This window comes from Podarcis gaigeae (assembly GCF_964106915.1).
Source record: "Podarcis gaigeae genome assembly, chromosome: 8".
Classification (NCBI taxonomy): Eukaryota; Metazoa; Chordata; class Lepidosauria; order Squamata; family Lacertidae; genus Podarcis; species Podarcis gaigeae.
In genome coordinates, this window is record NC_139684.1 from 8,554,344 (window position 1) to 8,567,784 (window position 13,441).

Genomic DNA, 13,441 nt, shown 5'->3' on the forward strand with positions numbered 1-13,441 from the left:
AAACTGATGCAAATGCTCCCCTGAAAGGTTTTTCGGTGGAAACAGACGGGTTTTTATAATCGGAAAGAGAATTAGCCCTCAACGTCCGAACAAGATTTTTTGAAAAAAAAACCCTAATCCGCGCGGTCACAATTTCAGCAAAAATGTGACGTTCTGCAATTCATTCAAAAATGGTGCCAATCTGTTGCAAACGATCCCCTGAAAGGTTTTTCGGTGGAAACAGATGGGTTTTTATCATTGAAACAGAATTAGCCCTCAACGTCCGAACAACTTTTTTTTGAAAAAATCCCTAAGCCGCGCGGTCACAATTTCAGCAAAAATGTGACATTCAGCAATTCACTCAAAAATGGTGCCAATCTCTTGCAAACGATCCCCTGAAAGGTTTTTCGGTGGAAACAGATGGGTTTTTATCATTGAAACAGAATTAGCCCTCAACGTCCGAACAACTTTTTTTTGAAAAAATCCCTAAGCTGCGCGGTCACAATTTCAGCAAAAATGTGACGTTCTGCAATTCATTCAAAAATGGTGCCAATCTGTTGCAAACGATCCCCGGAAAGGTTTTTCGGTGGAAACAGATGGGTTTTTATCATTGAAACAGAATTAGCCCTCAACGTCCGAACAACTTTTTTTGAAAAAATCCCTAAGCCGCGCGCGGTCACAATTTCAGCAAAAATCTGACGTTCTGCAATTCATTCAAAAATGGTGCCAAATTTTTGCAAATGCTCCCCTGAAAGGTTTTTCGGTGGAAATAGACGGGTTTTTATAATCGAAAAGAGAATTAGCCGACGACGTCTGAACAACTTTTTTTGAAAAAATCCCTAAGCCGCGCGGTCACAATTTCAGCAAAAATGTGACATTCAGCAATTCACTCAAAAATGGTGCCAATCTGTTGCAAACGATCCCCTGAAAGGTTTTTCGGTGGAAACAGATGGGTTTTTATCATTGAAACAGAATTAGCCCTCAACGTCCGAACAACTTTTTTTTGAAAAAATCCCTAAGCCGCGCGGTAACAATTTCAGCAAAAATCTGACGTTCTGCAATTCATTCAAAAATGGTGCCAAATTGTTGCAAACGCTCCCCTGAAAGGTTTTTCGGTGGAAACAGACGGGTTTTTATTATCGGAAAGAGAATTAACCGACGACGTCTGAACAACTTTTTTTGAAAAAATCCCTAAGCCGCGCGGTCACAATTTCAACAAAAATCTGACCTTCTGCAATTCATTCAAAAATGGTGCCAATCTGTTGCAAACGATCCCCTGAAAGGTTTTTCGGTGGAAACAGATGGGTTTTTATCATTGAAACAGAATTAGCCCTCAACGTCCGAACAACTTTTTTTTGAAAAAATCCCTAAGCCGCGCGGTCACAATTTCAGCAAAAATCTGACGTTCTGCAATTCATTCAAAAATGGTGCCAAACTGATGCAAATGCTCCCCTGAAAGGTTTTTCGGTGGAAACAGACGGGTTTTTATTATCGGAAAGAGAATTAGCCGACGACGTCTGAACAACTTTTTTTGAAAAAAAAACCCTAAGCCGCGCGGTCACAATTTCAGCAAAAATCTGACGTTCTGCAATTCATTCAAAAATGGTGCCAATCTCTTGCAAATGCTCCCCTGAAAGGTTTTTCGGTGGAAACAGACGGGATTTTATAATCGGAAAGAGAATTAGTCCTCAACGTCCGAACAAGTTTTTTTGAAAAAAAAACCCCTAAGGCGCGCGGTCACAATTTCAGCAAAAATCTGACGTTCTGCAATTCATTCAAAAATGGTGCCAATCTGTTGCAAACGATCCCCTGAAAGGTTTTTCGGTGGAAACAGAGGGGTTTTTATCATTGAAACAGAATTAGCCCTCAACGTCCGAACAACTTTTTTTTGAAAAAATCCCTAAGCTGCGCGGTCACAATTTCAGCAAAAATGTGACGTTCTGCAATTCATTCAAAAATGGTGCCAATCTGTTGCAAACGATCCCCGGAAAGGTTTTTCGGTGGAAACAGATGGGTTTTTATCATTGAAACAGAATTAGCCCTCAACGTCCGAACAACTTTTTTTGAAAAAATCCCTAAGCCGCGCGCGGTCACAATTTCAGCAAAAATCTGACGTTCTGCAATTCATTCAAAAATGGTGCCAAATTGTTGCAAATGCTCCCCTGAAAGGTTTTTCGGTGGAAATAGACGGGTTTTTATAATCGAAAAGAGAATTAGCCGACGACGTCTGAACAACTTTTTTTGAAAAAATCCCTAAGCCGCGCGGTCACAATTTCAGCAAAAATGTGACATTCAGCAATTCACTCAAAAATGGTGCCAATCTGTTGCAAACGATCCCCTGAAAGGTTTTTCGGTGGAAACAGATGGGTTTTTATCATTGAAACAGAATTAGCCCTCAACGTCCGAACAACTTTTTTTTGAAAAAATCCCTAAGCCGCGCGGTAACAATTTCAGCAAAAATCTGACGTTCTGCAATTCATTCAAAAATGGTGCCAAATTGTTGCAAATGCTCCCCTGAAAGGTTTTTCGGTGGAAACAGACGGGTTTTTATTATCGGAAAGAGAATTAACCGACGACGTCTGAACAACTTTTTTTGAAAAAATCCCTAAGCCGCGCGGTCACAATTTCAACAAAAATCTGACCTTCTGCAATTCATTCAAAAATGGTGCCAATCTGTTGCAAACGATCCCCTGAAAGGTTTTTCGGTGGAAACAGATGGGTTTTTATCATTGAAACAGAATTAGCCCTCAACGTCCGAACAACTTTTTTTTGAAAAAATCCCTAAGCCGCGCGGTCACAATTTCAGCAAAAATCTGACGTTCTGCAATTCATTCAAAAATGGTGCCAAACTGATGCAAATGCTCCCCTGAAAGGTTTCTCGGTGGAAACAGACGGGTTTTTATAATCGGAAAGAGAATTAGCCCTCAACGTCCGAACAACTTTTTTTGAAAAAAAAACCCTAAGCCGCGCGGTCACAATTTCAGCAAAAATCTGACGTTCTGCAATTCATTCAAAAATGGTGCCAATCTCTTGCAAACGATCCCCTGAAAGGTTTTTCGGTGGAAACAGATGGGTTTTTATCATTGAAACAGAATTAGCCCTCAACGTCCGAACAACTTTTTTTTAAAAAAATCCCTAAGCTGCGCGGTCACAATTTCAGCAAAAATGTAACGTTCTGCAATTCATTCAAAAATGGTGCCAATCTGTTGCAAACGATCCCCTGAAAGGTTTTTCGGTGGAAACAGATGGGTTTTTATCATTGAAACAGAATTAGCCCTCAACGTCCGAACAACTTTTTTTTGAAAAAATCCCTAAGCCGCGCGGTCACAATTTCAGCAAAAATGTGACATTCAGCAATTCACTCAAAAATGGTGCCAATCTCTTGCAAACGATCCCCTGAAAGGTTTTTCGGTGGAAACAGATGGGTTTTTATCATTGAAACAGAATTAGCCCTCAACGTCCGAACAACTTTTTTTTTAAAAAATCCCTAAGCCGCGGGGTCACAATTTCAGCAAAAATCTGACGTTCTGCAATTCATTCCAAAATGGTGCCAAATTGTTGCAAATGCTCCCCTGAAAGGTTTTTCGGTGGAAACAGACGGGTTTTTATTATCGGAAAGAGAATTAGCCGACGACGTCTGAACAACTTTTTTTGAAAAAATCCCTAAGCCGCGCGGTCACAATTTCAGCAAAAATCTGACGTTCTGCAATTCATTCAAAAATGGTGCCAAACTGATGCAAATGCTCCCCTGAAAGGTTTTTCGGTGGAAACAGACGGGATTTTATAATCGGAAAGAGAATTAGTCCTCAACGTCCGAACAAGTTTTTTTGAAAAAAAAACCCCTAAGGCGCGCGGTCACAATTTCAGCAAAAATCTGACGTTCTGCAATTCATTCAAAAATGGTGCCAAACTGATGCAAATGCTCCCCTGAAAGGTTTTTCGGTGGAAACAGACGGGTTTTTATAATCGGAAAGAGAATTAGCCCTCAACGTCCGAACAAGATTTTTTGAAAAAAAAAACCCTAAGCCGCGCGGTCACAATTTCAGCAAAAATGTGACGTTCTGCAATTCATTCAAAAATGGTGCCAATCTGTTGCAAACGATCCCCTGAAAGGTTTTTCGGTGGAAACAGAGGGGTTTTTATCATTGAAACAGAATTAGCCCTCAACGTCCGAACAACTTTTTTTTGAAAAAATCCCTAAGCTGCGCGGTCACAATTTCAGCAAAAATGTGACGTTCTGCAATTCATTCAAAAATGGTGCCAATCTGTTGCAAACGATCCCCGGAAAGGTTTTTCGGTGGAAACAGATGGGTTTTTATCATTGAAACAGAATTAGCCCTCAACGTCCGAACAACTTTTTTTGAAAAAATCCCTAAGCCGCGCGGTCACAATTTCAGCAAAAATCTGACGTTCTGCAATTCATTCAAAAATGGTGCCAAATTGTTGCAAATGCTCCCCTGAAAGGTTTTTCGGTGGAAACAGACGGGTTTTTATTATCGGAAAGAGAATTAGCCGACGACGTCTGAACAACTTTTTTTGAAAAAATCCCTAAACCGCGCGGTCACAATTTCAGCAAAAATCTGACGTTCTGCAATTCATTCAAAAATGGTGCCAAACTGATGCAAATGCTCCCCTGAAAGGTTTTTCGGTGGAAACAGACGGGATTTTATAATCGGAAAGAGAATTAGTCCTCAACGTCCGAACAAGTTTTTTTGAAAAAAAAATCCCTAAGCCGCGCGGTCACAATTTCAGCAAAAATCTGACGTTCTGCAATTCATTCAAAAATGGTGCCAAACTGATGCAAATGCTCCCCTGAAAGGTTTTTCGGTGGAAACAGACGGGTTTTTATAATCGGAAAGAGAATTAGCCCTCAACGTCCGAACAACTTTTTTTGGAAAAAAAACCCTAAGCCGCGCGGTCACAATTTCAGCAAAAATCTGACGTTCTGCAATTCATTCAAAAATGGTGCCAATCTGTTGCAAACGATCCCCTGAAAGGTTTTTCGGTGGAAACAGATGGGTTTTTATCATTGAAACAGAATTAGCCCTCAACGTCCGAACAACTTTTTTTGAAAAAATCCCTAAGCTGCGCGGTCACAATTTCAGCAAAAATGTGACGTTCTGCAATTCATTCAAAAATGGTGCCAATCTGTTGCAAACGATCCCCGGAAAGGTTTTTCGGTGGAAACAGATGGGTTTTTATCATTGAAACAGAATTAGCCCTCAACGTCCGAACAACTTTTTTTGAAAAAATCCCTAAGCCGCGCGCGGTCACAATTTCAGCAAAAATCTGACGTTCTGCAATTCATTCAAAAATGGTGCCAAATTGTTGCAAATGCTCCCCTGAAAGGTTTTTCGGTGGAAATAGACGGGTTTTTATAATCGAAAAGAGAATTAGCCGACGACGTCTGAACAACTTTTTTTGAAAAAATCCCTAAGCCGCGCGGTCACAATTTCAGCAAAAATGTGACATTCAGCAATTCACTCAAAAATGGTGCCAATCTGTTGCAAACGATCCCCTGAAAGGTTTTTCGGTGGAAACAGATGGGTTTTTATCATTGAAACAGAATTAGCCCTCAACGTCCGAACAACTTTTTTTTGAAAAAATCCCTAAGCCGCGCGGTCACAATTTCAGCAAAAATCTGACGTTCTGCAATTCATTCCAAAATGGTGCCAAATTGTTGCAAATGCTCCCCTGAAAGGTTTTTCGGTGGAAACAGACGGGTTTTTATTATCGGAAAGAGAATTAGCCGACGACGTCTGAACAACTTTTTTTGAAAAAATCCCTAAGCCGCGTGGTCACAATTTCAGCAAAAAGTTGACATTCAGCAATTCACTCAAAAATGGTGCCAATCTGTTGCAAACGATCCCCGGAAAGGTTTTTCGGTGGAAACAGATGGGTTTTTATCATTGAAACAGAATTAGCCCTCAACGTCCGAACAACTTTTTTTTGAAAAAATCCCTAAGCCGCGCGGTCACAATTTCAGCAAAAATCTGACGTTCTGCAATTCATTCAAAAATGGTGCCAAACTGATGCAAATGCTCCCCTGAAAGGTTTTTCGGTGGAAACAGACGGGTTTTTATAATCGGAAAGAGAATTAGCCCTCAACGTCCGAACAAGTTTTTTTGAAAAAAAAACCCTAAGCCGCGCGGTCACAATTTCAGCAAAAATCTGACGTTCTGCAATTCATTCAAAAATGGTGCCAATCTGTTGCAAACGATCCCCTGAAAGGTTTTTCGGTGGAAACAGATGGGTTTTTATCATTGAAACAGAATTAGCCCTCAACGTCCGAAAAACTTTTTTTTGAAAAAATCCCTAAGCTGCGCGGTCACAATTTCAGCAAAAATGTGACGTTCTGCAATTCATTCAAAAATGGTGCCAATCTGTTGCAAACGATCCCCTGAAAGGTTTTTCGGTGGAAACAGATGGGTTTTTATCATTGAAACAGAATTAGTCCTCAACGTCCGAACAACTTTTTTTGAAAAAATCCCTAAGCCGCGCGGTCACAATTTCAGCAAAAATGTGACATTCAGCAATTCACTCAAAAATGGTGCCAATCTGTTGCAAACGATCCCCTGAAAGGTTTTTCGGTGGAAACAGATGGGTTTTTATCATTGAAACAGAATTAGCCCTCAACGTCCGAACAACTTTTTTTTGAAAAAATCCCTAAGCCGCGCGGTCACAATTTCAGCAAAAATCTGACGTTCTGCAATTCATTCCAAAATGGTGCCAAATTGTTGCAAATGCTCCCCTGAAAGGTTTTTCGGTGGAAACAGACGGGTTTTTATTATCGGAAAGAGAATTAGCCGACGACGTCTGAACAACTTTTTTTGAAAAAATCCCTAAGCCGCGCGGTCACAATTTCAACAAAAATCTGACCTTCTGCAATTCATTCAAAAATGGTGCCAATCTGTTGCAAACGATCCCCTGAAAGGTTTTTCGGTGGAAACAGATGGGTTTTTATCATTGAAACAGAATTAGCCCTCAACGTCCGAACAACTTTTTTTTGAAAAAATCCCTAAGCCGCGCGGTCACAATTTCAGCAAAAATCTGACGTTCTGCAATTCATTCAAAAATGGTGCCAAACTGATGCAAATGCTCCCCTGAAAGGTTTTTCGGTGGAAACAGACGGGTTTTTATTATCGGAAAGAGAATTAGCCGACGACGTCTGAACAACTTTTTTTGAAAAAAAAACCCTAAGCCGCGCGGTCACAATTTCAGCAAAAATCTGACGTTCTGCAATTCATTCAAAAATGGTGCCAATCTCTTGCAAATGCTCCCCTGAAAGGTTTTTCGGTGGAAACAGACGGGATTTTATAATCGGAAAGAGAATTAGTCCTCAACGTCCGAACAAGTTTTTTTGAAAAAAAAACCCCTAAGGCGCGCGGTCACAATTTCAGCAAAAATCTGACGTTCTGCAATTCATTCAAAAATGGTGCCAATCTGTTGCAAACGATCCCCTGAAAGGTTTTTCGGTGGAAACAGAGGGGTTTTTATCATTGAAACAGAATTAGCCCTCAACGTCCGAACAACTTTTTTTTGAAAAAATCCCTAAGCTGCGCGGTCACAATTTCAGCAAAAATGTGACGTTCTGCAATTCATTCAAAAATGGTGCCAATCTGTTGCAAACGATCCCCGGAAAGGTTTTTCGGTGGAAACAGATGGGTTTTTATCATTGAAACAGAATTAGCCCTCAACGTCCGAACAACTTTTTTTGAAAAAATCCCTAAGCCGCGCGCGGTCACAATTTCAGCAAAAATCTGACGTTCTGCAATTCATTCAAAAATGGTGCCAAATTGTTGCAAATGCTCCCCTGAAAGGTTTTTCGGTGGAAATAGACGGGTTTTTATAATCGAAAAGAGAATTAGCCGACGACGTCTGAACAACTTTTTTTGAAAAAATCCCTAAGCCGCGCGGTCACAATTTCAGCAAAAATGTGACATTCAGCAATTCACTCAAAAATGGTGCCAATCTGTTGCAAACGATCCCCTGAAAGGTTTTTCAGTGGAAACAGATGTGTTTTTATCATTGAAACAGAATTAGCCCTCAACGTCCGAACAACTTTTTTTTGAAAAAATCCCTAAGCCGCGCGGTCACAATTTCAGCAAAAATCTGACGTTCTGCAATTCATTCAAAAATGGTGCCAAACTGATGCAAATGCTCCCCTGAAAGGTTTTTCGGTGGAAACAGACGGGTTTTTATAATCGGAAAGAGAATTAGCCCTCAACGTCCGAACAACTTTTTTTGGAAAAAAAACCCTAAGCCGCGCGGTCACAATTTCAGCAAAAATCTGACGTTCTGCAATTCATTCAAAAATGGTGCCAATCTCTTGCAAACGATCCCCTGAAAGGTTTTTCGGTGGAAACAGATGGGTTTTTATCATTGAAACAGAATTAGCCCTCAACGTCCGAACAACTTTTTTTTAAAAAAATCCCTAAGCTGCGCGGTCACAATTTCAGCAAAAATGTAACGTTCTGCAATTCATTCAAAAATGGTGCCAATCTGTTGCAAACGATCCCCTGAAAGGTTTTTCGGTGGAAACAGATGGGTTTTTATCATTGAAACAGAATTAGCCCTCAACGTCCGAACAACTTTTTTTTGAAAAAATCCCTAAGCCGCGCGGTCACAATTTCAGCAAAAATGTGACATTCAGCAATTCACTCAAAAATGGTGCCAATCTCTTGCAAACGATCCCCTGAAAGGTTTTTCAGTGGAAACTGATGGGTTTTTATCATTGAAACAGAATTAGCCCTCAACGTCCGAACAACTTTTTTTTGAAAAAATCCCTAAGCCGCGCGGTAACAATTTCAGCAAAAATCTGACGTTCTGCAATTCATTCAAAAATGGTGCCAAATTGTTGCAAATGCTCCCCTGAAAGGTTTTTCGGTGGAAACAGACGGGTTTTTATTATCGGAAAGAGAATTAGCCGACGACGTCTGAACAACTTTTTTTGAAAAAATCCCTAAGCCGCGCGGTCACAATTTCAGCAAAAATCTGACGTTCTGCAATTCATTCAAAAATGGTGCCAAACTGATGCAAATGCTCCCCTGAAAGGTTTTTCGGTGGAAACAGACGGGATTTTATAATCGGAAAGAGAATTAGTCCTCAACGTCCGAACAAGTTTTTTTGAAAAAAAAACCCCTAAGGCGCGCGGTCACAATTTCAGCAAAAATCTGACGTTCTGCAATTCATTCAAAAATGGTGCCAAACTGATGCAAATGCTCCCCTGAAAGGTTTTTCGCTGGAAACAGACGGGTTTTTATAATCGGAAAGAGAATTAGCCCTCAACGTCCGAACAAGATTTTTTGAAAAAAAAAACCCTAAGCCGCGCGGTCACAATTTCAGCAAAAATGTGACGTTCTGCAATTCATTCAAAAATGGTGCCAATCTGTTGCAAACGATCCCCTGAAAGGTTTTTCGGTGGAAACAGAGGGGTTTTTATCATTGAAACAGAATTAGCCCTCAACGTCCGAACAACTTTTTTTTGAAAAAATCCCTAAGCTGCGCGGTCACAATTTCAGCAAAAATGTGACGTTCTGCAATTCATTCAAAAATGGTGCCAATCTGTTGCAAACGATCCCCGGAAAGGTTTTTCGGTGGAAACAGATGGGTTTTTATCATTGAAACAGAATTAGCCCTCAACGTCCGAACAACTTTTTTTGAAAAAATCCCTAAGCCGCGCGGTCACAATTTCAGCAAAAATCTGACGTTCTGCAATTCATTCAAAAATGGTGCCAAATTGTTGCAAATGCTCCCCTGAAAGGTTTTTCGGTGGAAACAGACGGGTTTTTATTATCGGAAAGAGAATTAGCCGACGACGTCTGAACAACTTTTTTTGAAAAAATCCCTAAGCCGCGCGGTCACAATTTCAGCAAAAATCTGACGTTCTGCAATTCATTCAAAAATGGTGCCAAACTGATGCAAATGCTCCCCTGAAAGGTTTTTCGGTGGAAACAGACGGGATTTTATAATCGGAAAGAGAATTAGTCCTCAACGTCCGAACAAGTTTTTTTGAAAAAAAAACCCCTAAGGCGCGCGGTCACAATTTCAGCAAAAATCTGACGTTCTGCAATTCATTCAAAAATGGTGCCAAACTGATGCAAATGCTCCCCTGAAAGGTTTTTCGGTGGAAACAGATGGGTTTTTATAATCGGAAAGAGAATTAGCCCTCAACGTCCGAACAAGATTTTTTGAAAAAAAAAACCCTAAGCCGCGCGGTCACAATTTCAGCAAAAATGTGACGTTCTGCAATTCATTCAAAAATGGTGCCAATCTGTTGCAAACGATCCCCTGAAAGGTTTTTCGGTGGAAACAGATGGGTTTTTATCATTGAAACAGAATTAGCCCTCAACGTCCGAACAACTTTTTTTTGAAAAAATCCCTAAGCTGCGCGGTCACAATTTCAGCAAAAATGTGACGTTCTGCAATTCATTCAAAAATGGTGCCAATCTGTTGCAAACGATCCCCGGAAAGGTTTTTCGGTGGAAACAGATGGGTTTTTATCATTGAAACAGAATTAGCCCTCAACGTCCGAACAACTTTTTTTGAAAAAATCCCTAAGCCGCGCGCGGTCACAATTTCAGCAAAAATCTGACGTTCTGCAATTCATTCAAAAATGGTGCCAAATTGTTGCAAATGCTCCCCTGAAAGGTTTTTCGGTGGAAATAGACGGGTTTTTATAATCGAAAAGAGAATTAGCCGACGACGTCTGAACAACTTTTTTTGAAAAAATCCCTAAGCCGCGTGGTCACAATTTCAGCAAAAAGTTGACATTCAGCAATTCACTCAAAAATGGTGCCAATCTGTTGCAAACGATCCCCGGAAAGGTTTTTCGGTGGAAACAGATGGGTTTTTATCATTGAAACAGAATTAGCCCTCAACGTCCGAACAACTTTTTTTTGAAAAAATCCCTAAGCCGCGCGGTCACAATTTCAGCAAAAATCTGACGTTCTGCAATTCATTCCAAAATGGTGCCAAATTGTTGCAAATGCTCCCCTGAAAGGTTTTTCGGTGGAAACAGACGGGTTTTTATTATCGGAAAGAGAATTAGCCGACGACGTCTGAACAACTTTTTTTGAAAAAATCCCTAAGCCGCGCGGTCACAATTTCAGCAAAAATGTGACATTCAGCAATTAACTCAAAATTGTGCCAATCTGTTGCAAACGATCCCCTGAAAGGTTTTTCGGTGGAAACAGATGGGTTTTTATCATTGAAACAGAATTAGCCCTCAACGTCCGAACAACTTTTTTTTGAAAAAATCCCTAAGCCGCGCGGTCACAATTTCAGCAAAAATCTGACGTTCTGCAATTCATTCCAAAATGGTGCCAAATTGTTGCAAATGCTCCCCTGAAAGGTTTTTCGGTGGAAACAGACGGGTTTTTATTATCGGAAAGAGAATTAGCCGACGACGTCTGAACAACTTTTTTTGAAAAAATCCCTAAGCCGCGTGGTCACAATTTCAGCAAAAAGTTGACATTCAGCAATTCACTCAAAAATGGTGCCAATCTGTTGCAAACGATCCCCGGAAAGGTTTTTCGGTGGAAACAGATGGGTTTTTATCATTGAAACAGAATTAGCCCTCAACGTCCAAACAACTTTTTTTTGAAAAAATCCCTAAGCCGCGCGGTCACAATTTCAGCAAAAATCTGACGTTCTGCAATTCATTCAAAAATGGTGCCAAACTGATGCAAATGCTCCCCTGAAAGGTTTTTCGGTGGAAACAGACGGGTTTTTATAATCGGAAAGAGAATTAGCCCTCAACGTCCGAACAAGTTTTTTTGAAAAAAAAACCCTAAGCCGCGCGGTCACAATTTCAGCAAAAATCTGACGTTCTGCAATTCATTCAAAAATGGTGCCAATCTGTTGCAAACGATCCCCTGAAAGGTTTTTCGGTGGAAACAGATGGGTTTTTATCATTGAAACAGAATTAGCCCTCAACGTCCGAAAAACTTTTTTTTGAAAAAATCCCTAAGCTGCGCGGTCACAATTTCAGCAAAAATGTGACGTTCTGCAATTCATTCAAAAATGGTGCCAATCTGTTGCAAACGATCCCCTGAAAGGTTTTTCGGTGGAAACAGATGGGTTTTTATCATTGAAACAGAATTAGTCCTCAACGTCCGAACAACTTTTTTTGAAAAAATCCCTAAGCCGCGCGGTCACAATTTCAGCAAAAATGTGACATTCAGCAATTCACTCAAAAATGGTGCCAATCTGTTGCAAACGATCCCCTGAAAGGTTTTTCGGTGGAAACAGATGGGTTTTTATCATTGAAACAGAATTAGCCCTCAACGTCCGAAAAACTTTTTTTTGAAAAAATCCCTAAGCCGCGCGGTCACAATTTCAGCAAAAATCTGACGTTCTGCAATTCATTCCAAAATGGTGCCAATTTGTTGCAAATGCTCCCCTGAAAGGTTTTTCGGTGGAAACAGACGGGTTTTTATTATCGGAAAGAGAATTAGCCGACGACGTCTGAACAACTTTTTTTGAAAAAATCCCTAAGCCGCGCGGTCACAATTTCAACAAAAATCTGACCTTCTGCAATTCATTCAAAAATGGTGCCAATCTGTTGCAAACGATCCCCTGAAAGGTTTTTCAGTGGAAACAGATGTGTTTTTATCATTGAAACAGAATTAGCCCTCAACGTCCGAACAACTTTTTTTTGAAAAAATCCCTAAGCCGCGCGGTCACAATTTCAGCAAAAATCTGACGTTCTGCAATTCATTCAAAAATGGTGCCAAACTGATGCAAATGCTCCCCTGAAAGGTTTTTCGGTGGAAACAGACGGGTTTTTATAATCGGAAAGAGAATTAGCCCTCAACGTCCGAACAACTTTTTTTGGAAAAAAAACCCTAAGCCGCGCGGTCACAATTTCAGCAAAAATCTGACGTTCTGCAATTCATTCAAAAATGGTGCCAATCTCTTGCAAACGATCCCCTGAAAGGTTTTTCGGTGGAAACAGATGGGTTTTTATCATTGAAACAGAATTAGCCCTCAACGTCCGAACAACTTTTTTTTAAAAAAATCCCTAAGCTGCGCGGTCACAATTTCAGCAAAAATGTAACGTTCTGCAATTCATTCAAAAATGGTGCCAATCTGTTGCAAACGATCCCCTGAAAGGTTTTTCGGTGGAAACAGATGGGTTTTTATCATTGAAACAGAATTAGCCCTCAACGTCCGAACAACTTTTTTTTGAAAAAATCCCTAAGCCGCGCGGTCACAATTTCAGCAAAAATGTGACATTCAGCAATTCACTCAAAAATGGTGCCAATCTCTTGCAAACGATCCCCTGAAAGGTTTTTCAGTGGAAACTGATGGGTTTTTATCATTGAAACAGAATTAGCCCTCAACGTCCGAACAACTTTTTTTTGAAAAAATCCCTAAGCCGCGCGGTAACAATTTCAGCAAAAATCTGACGTTCTGCAATTCATTCAAAAATGGTGCCAAATTGTTGCAAATGCTCCCC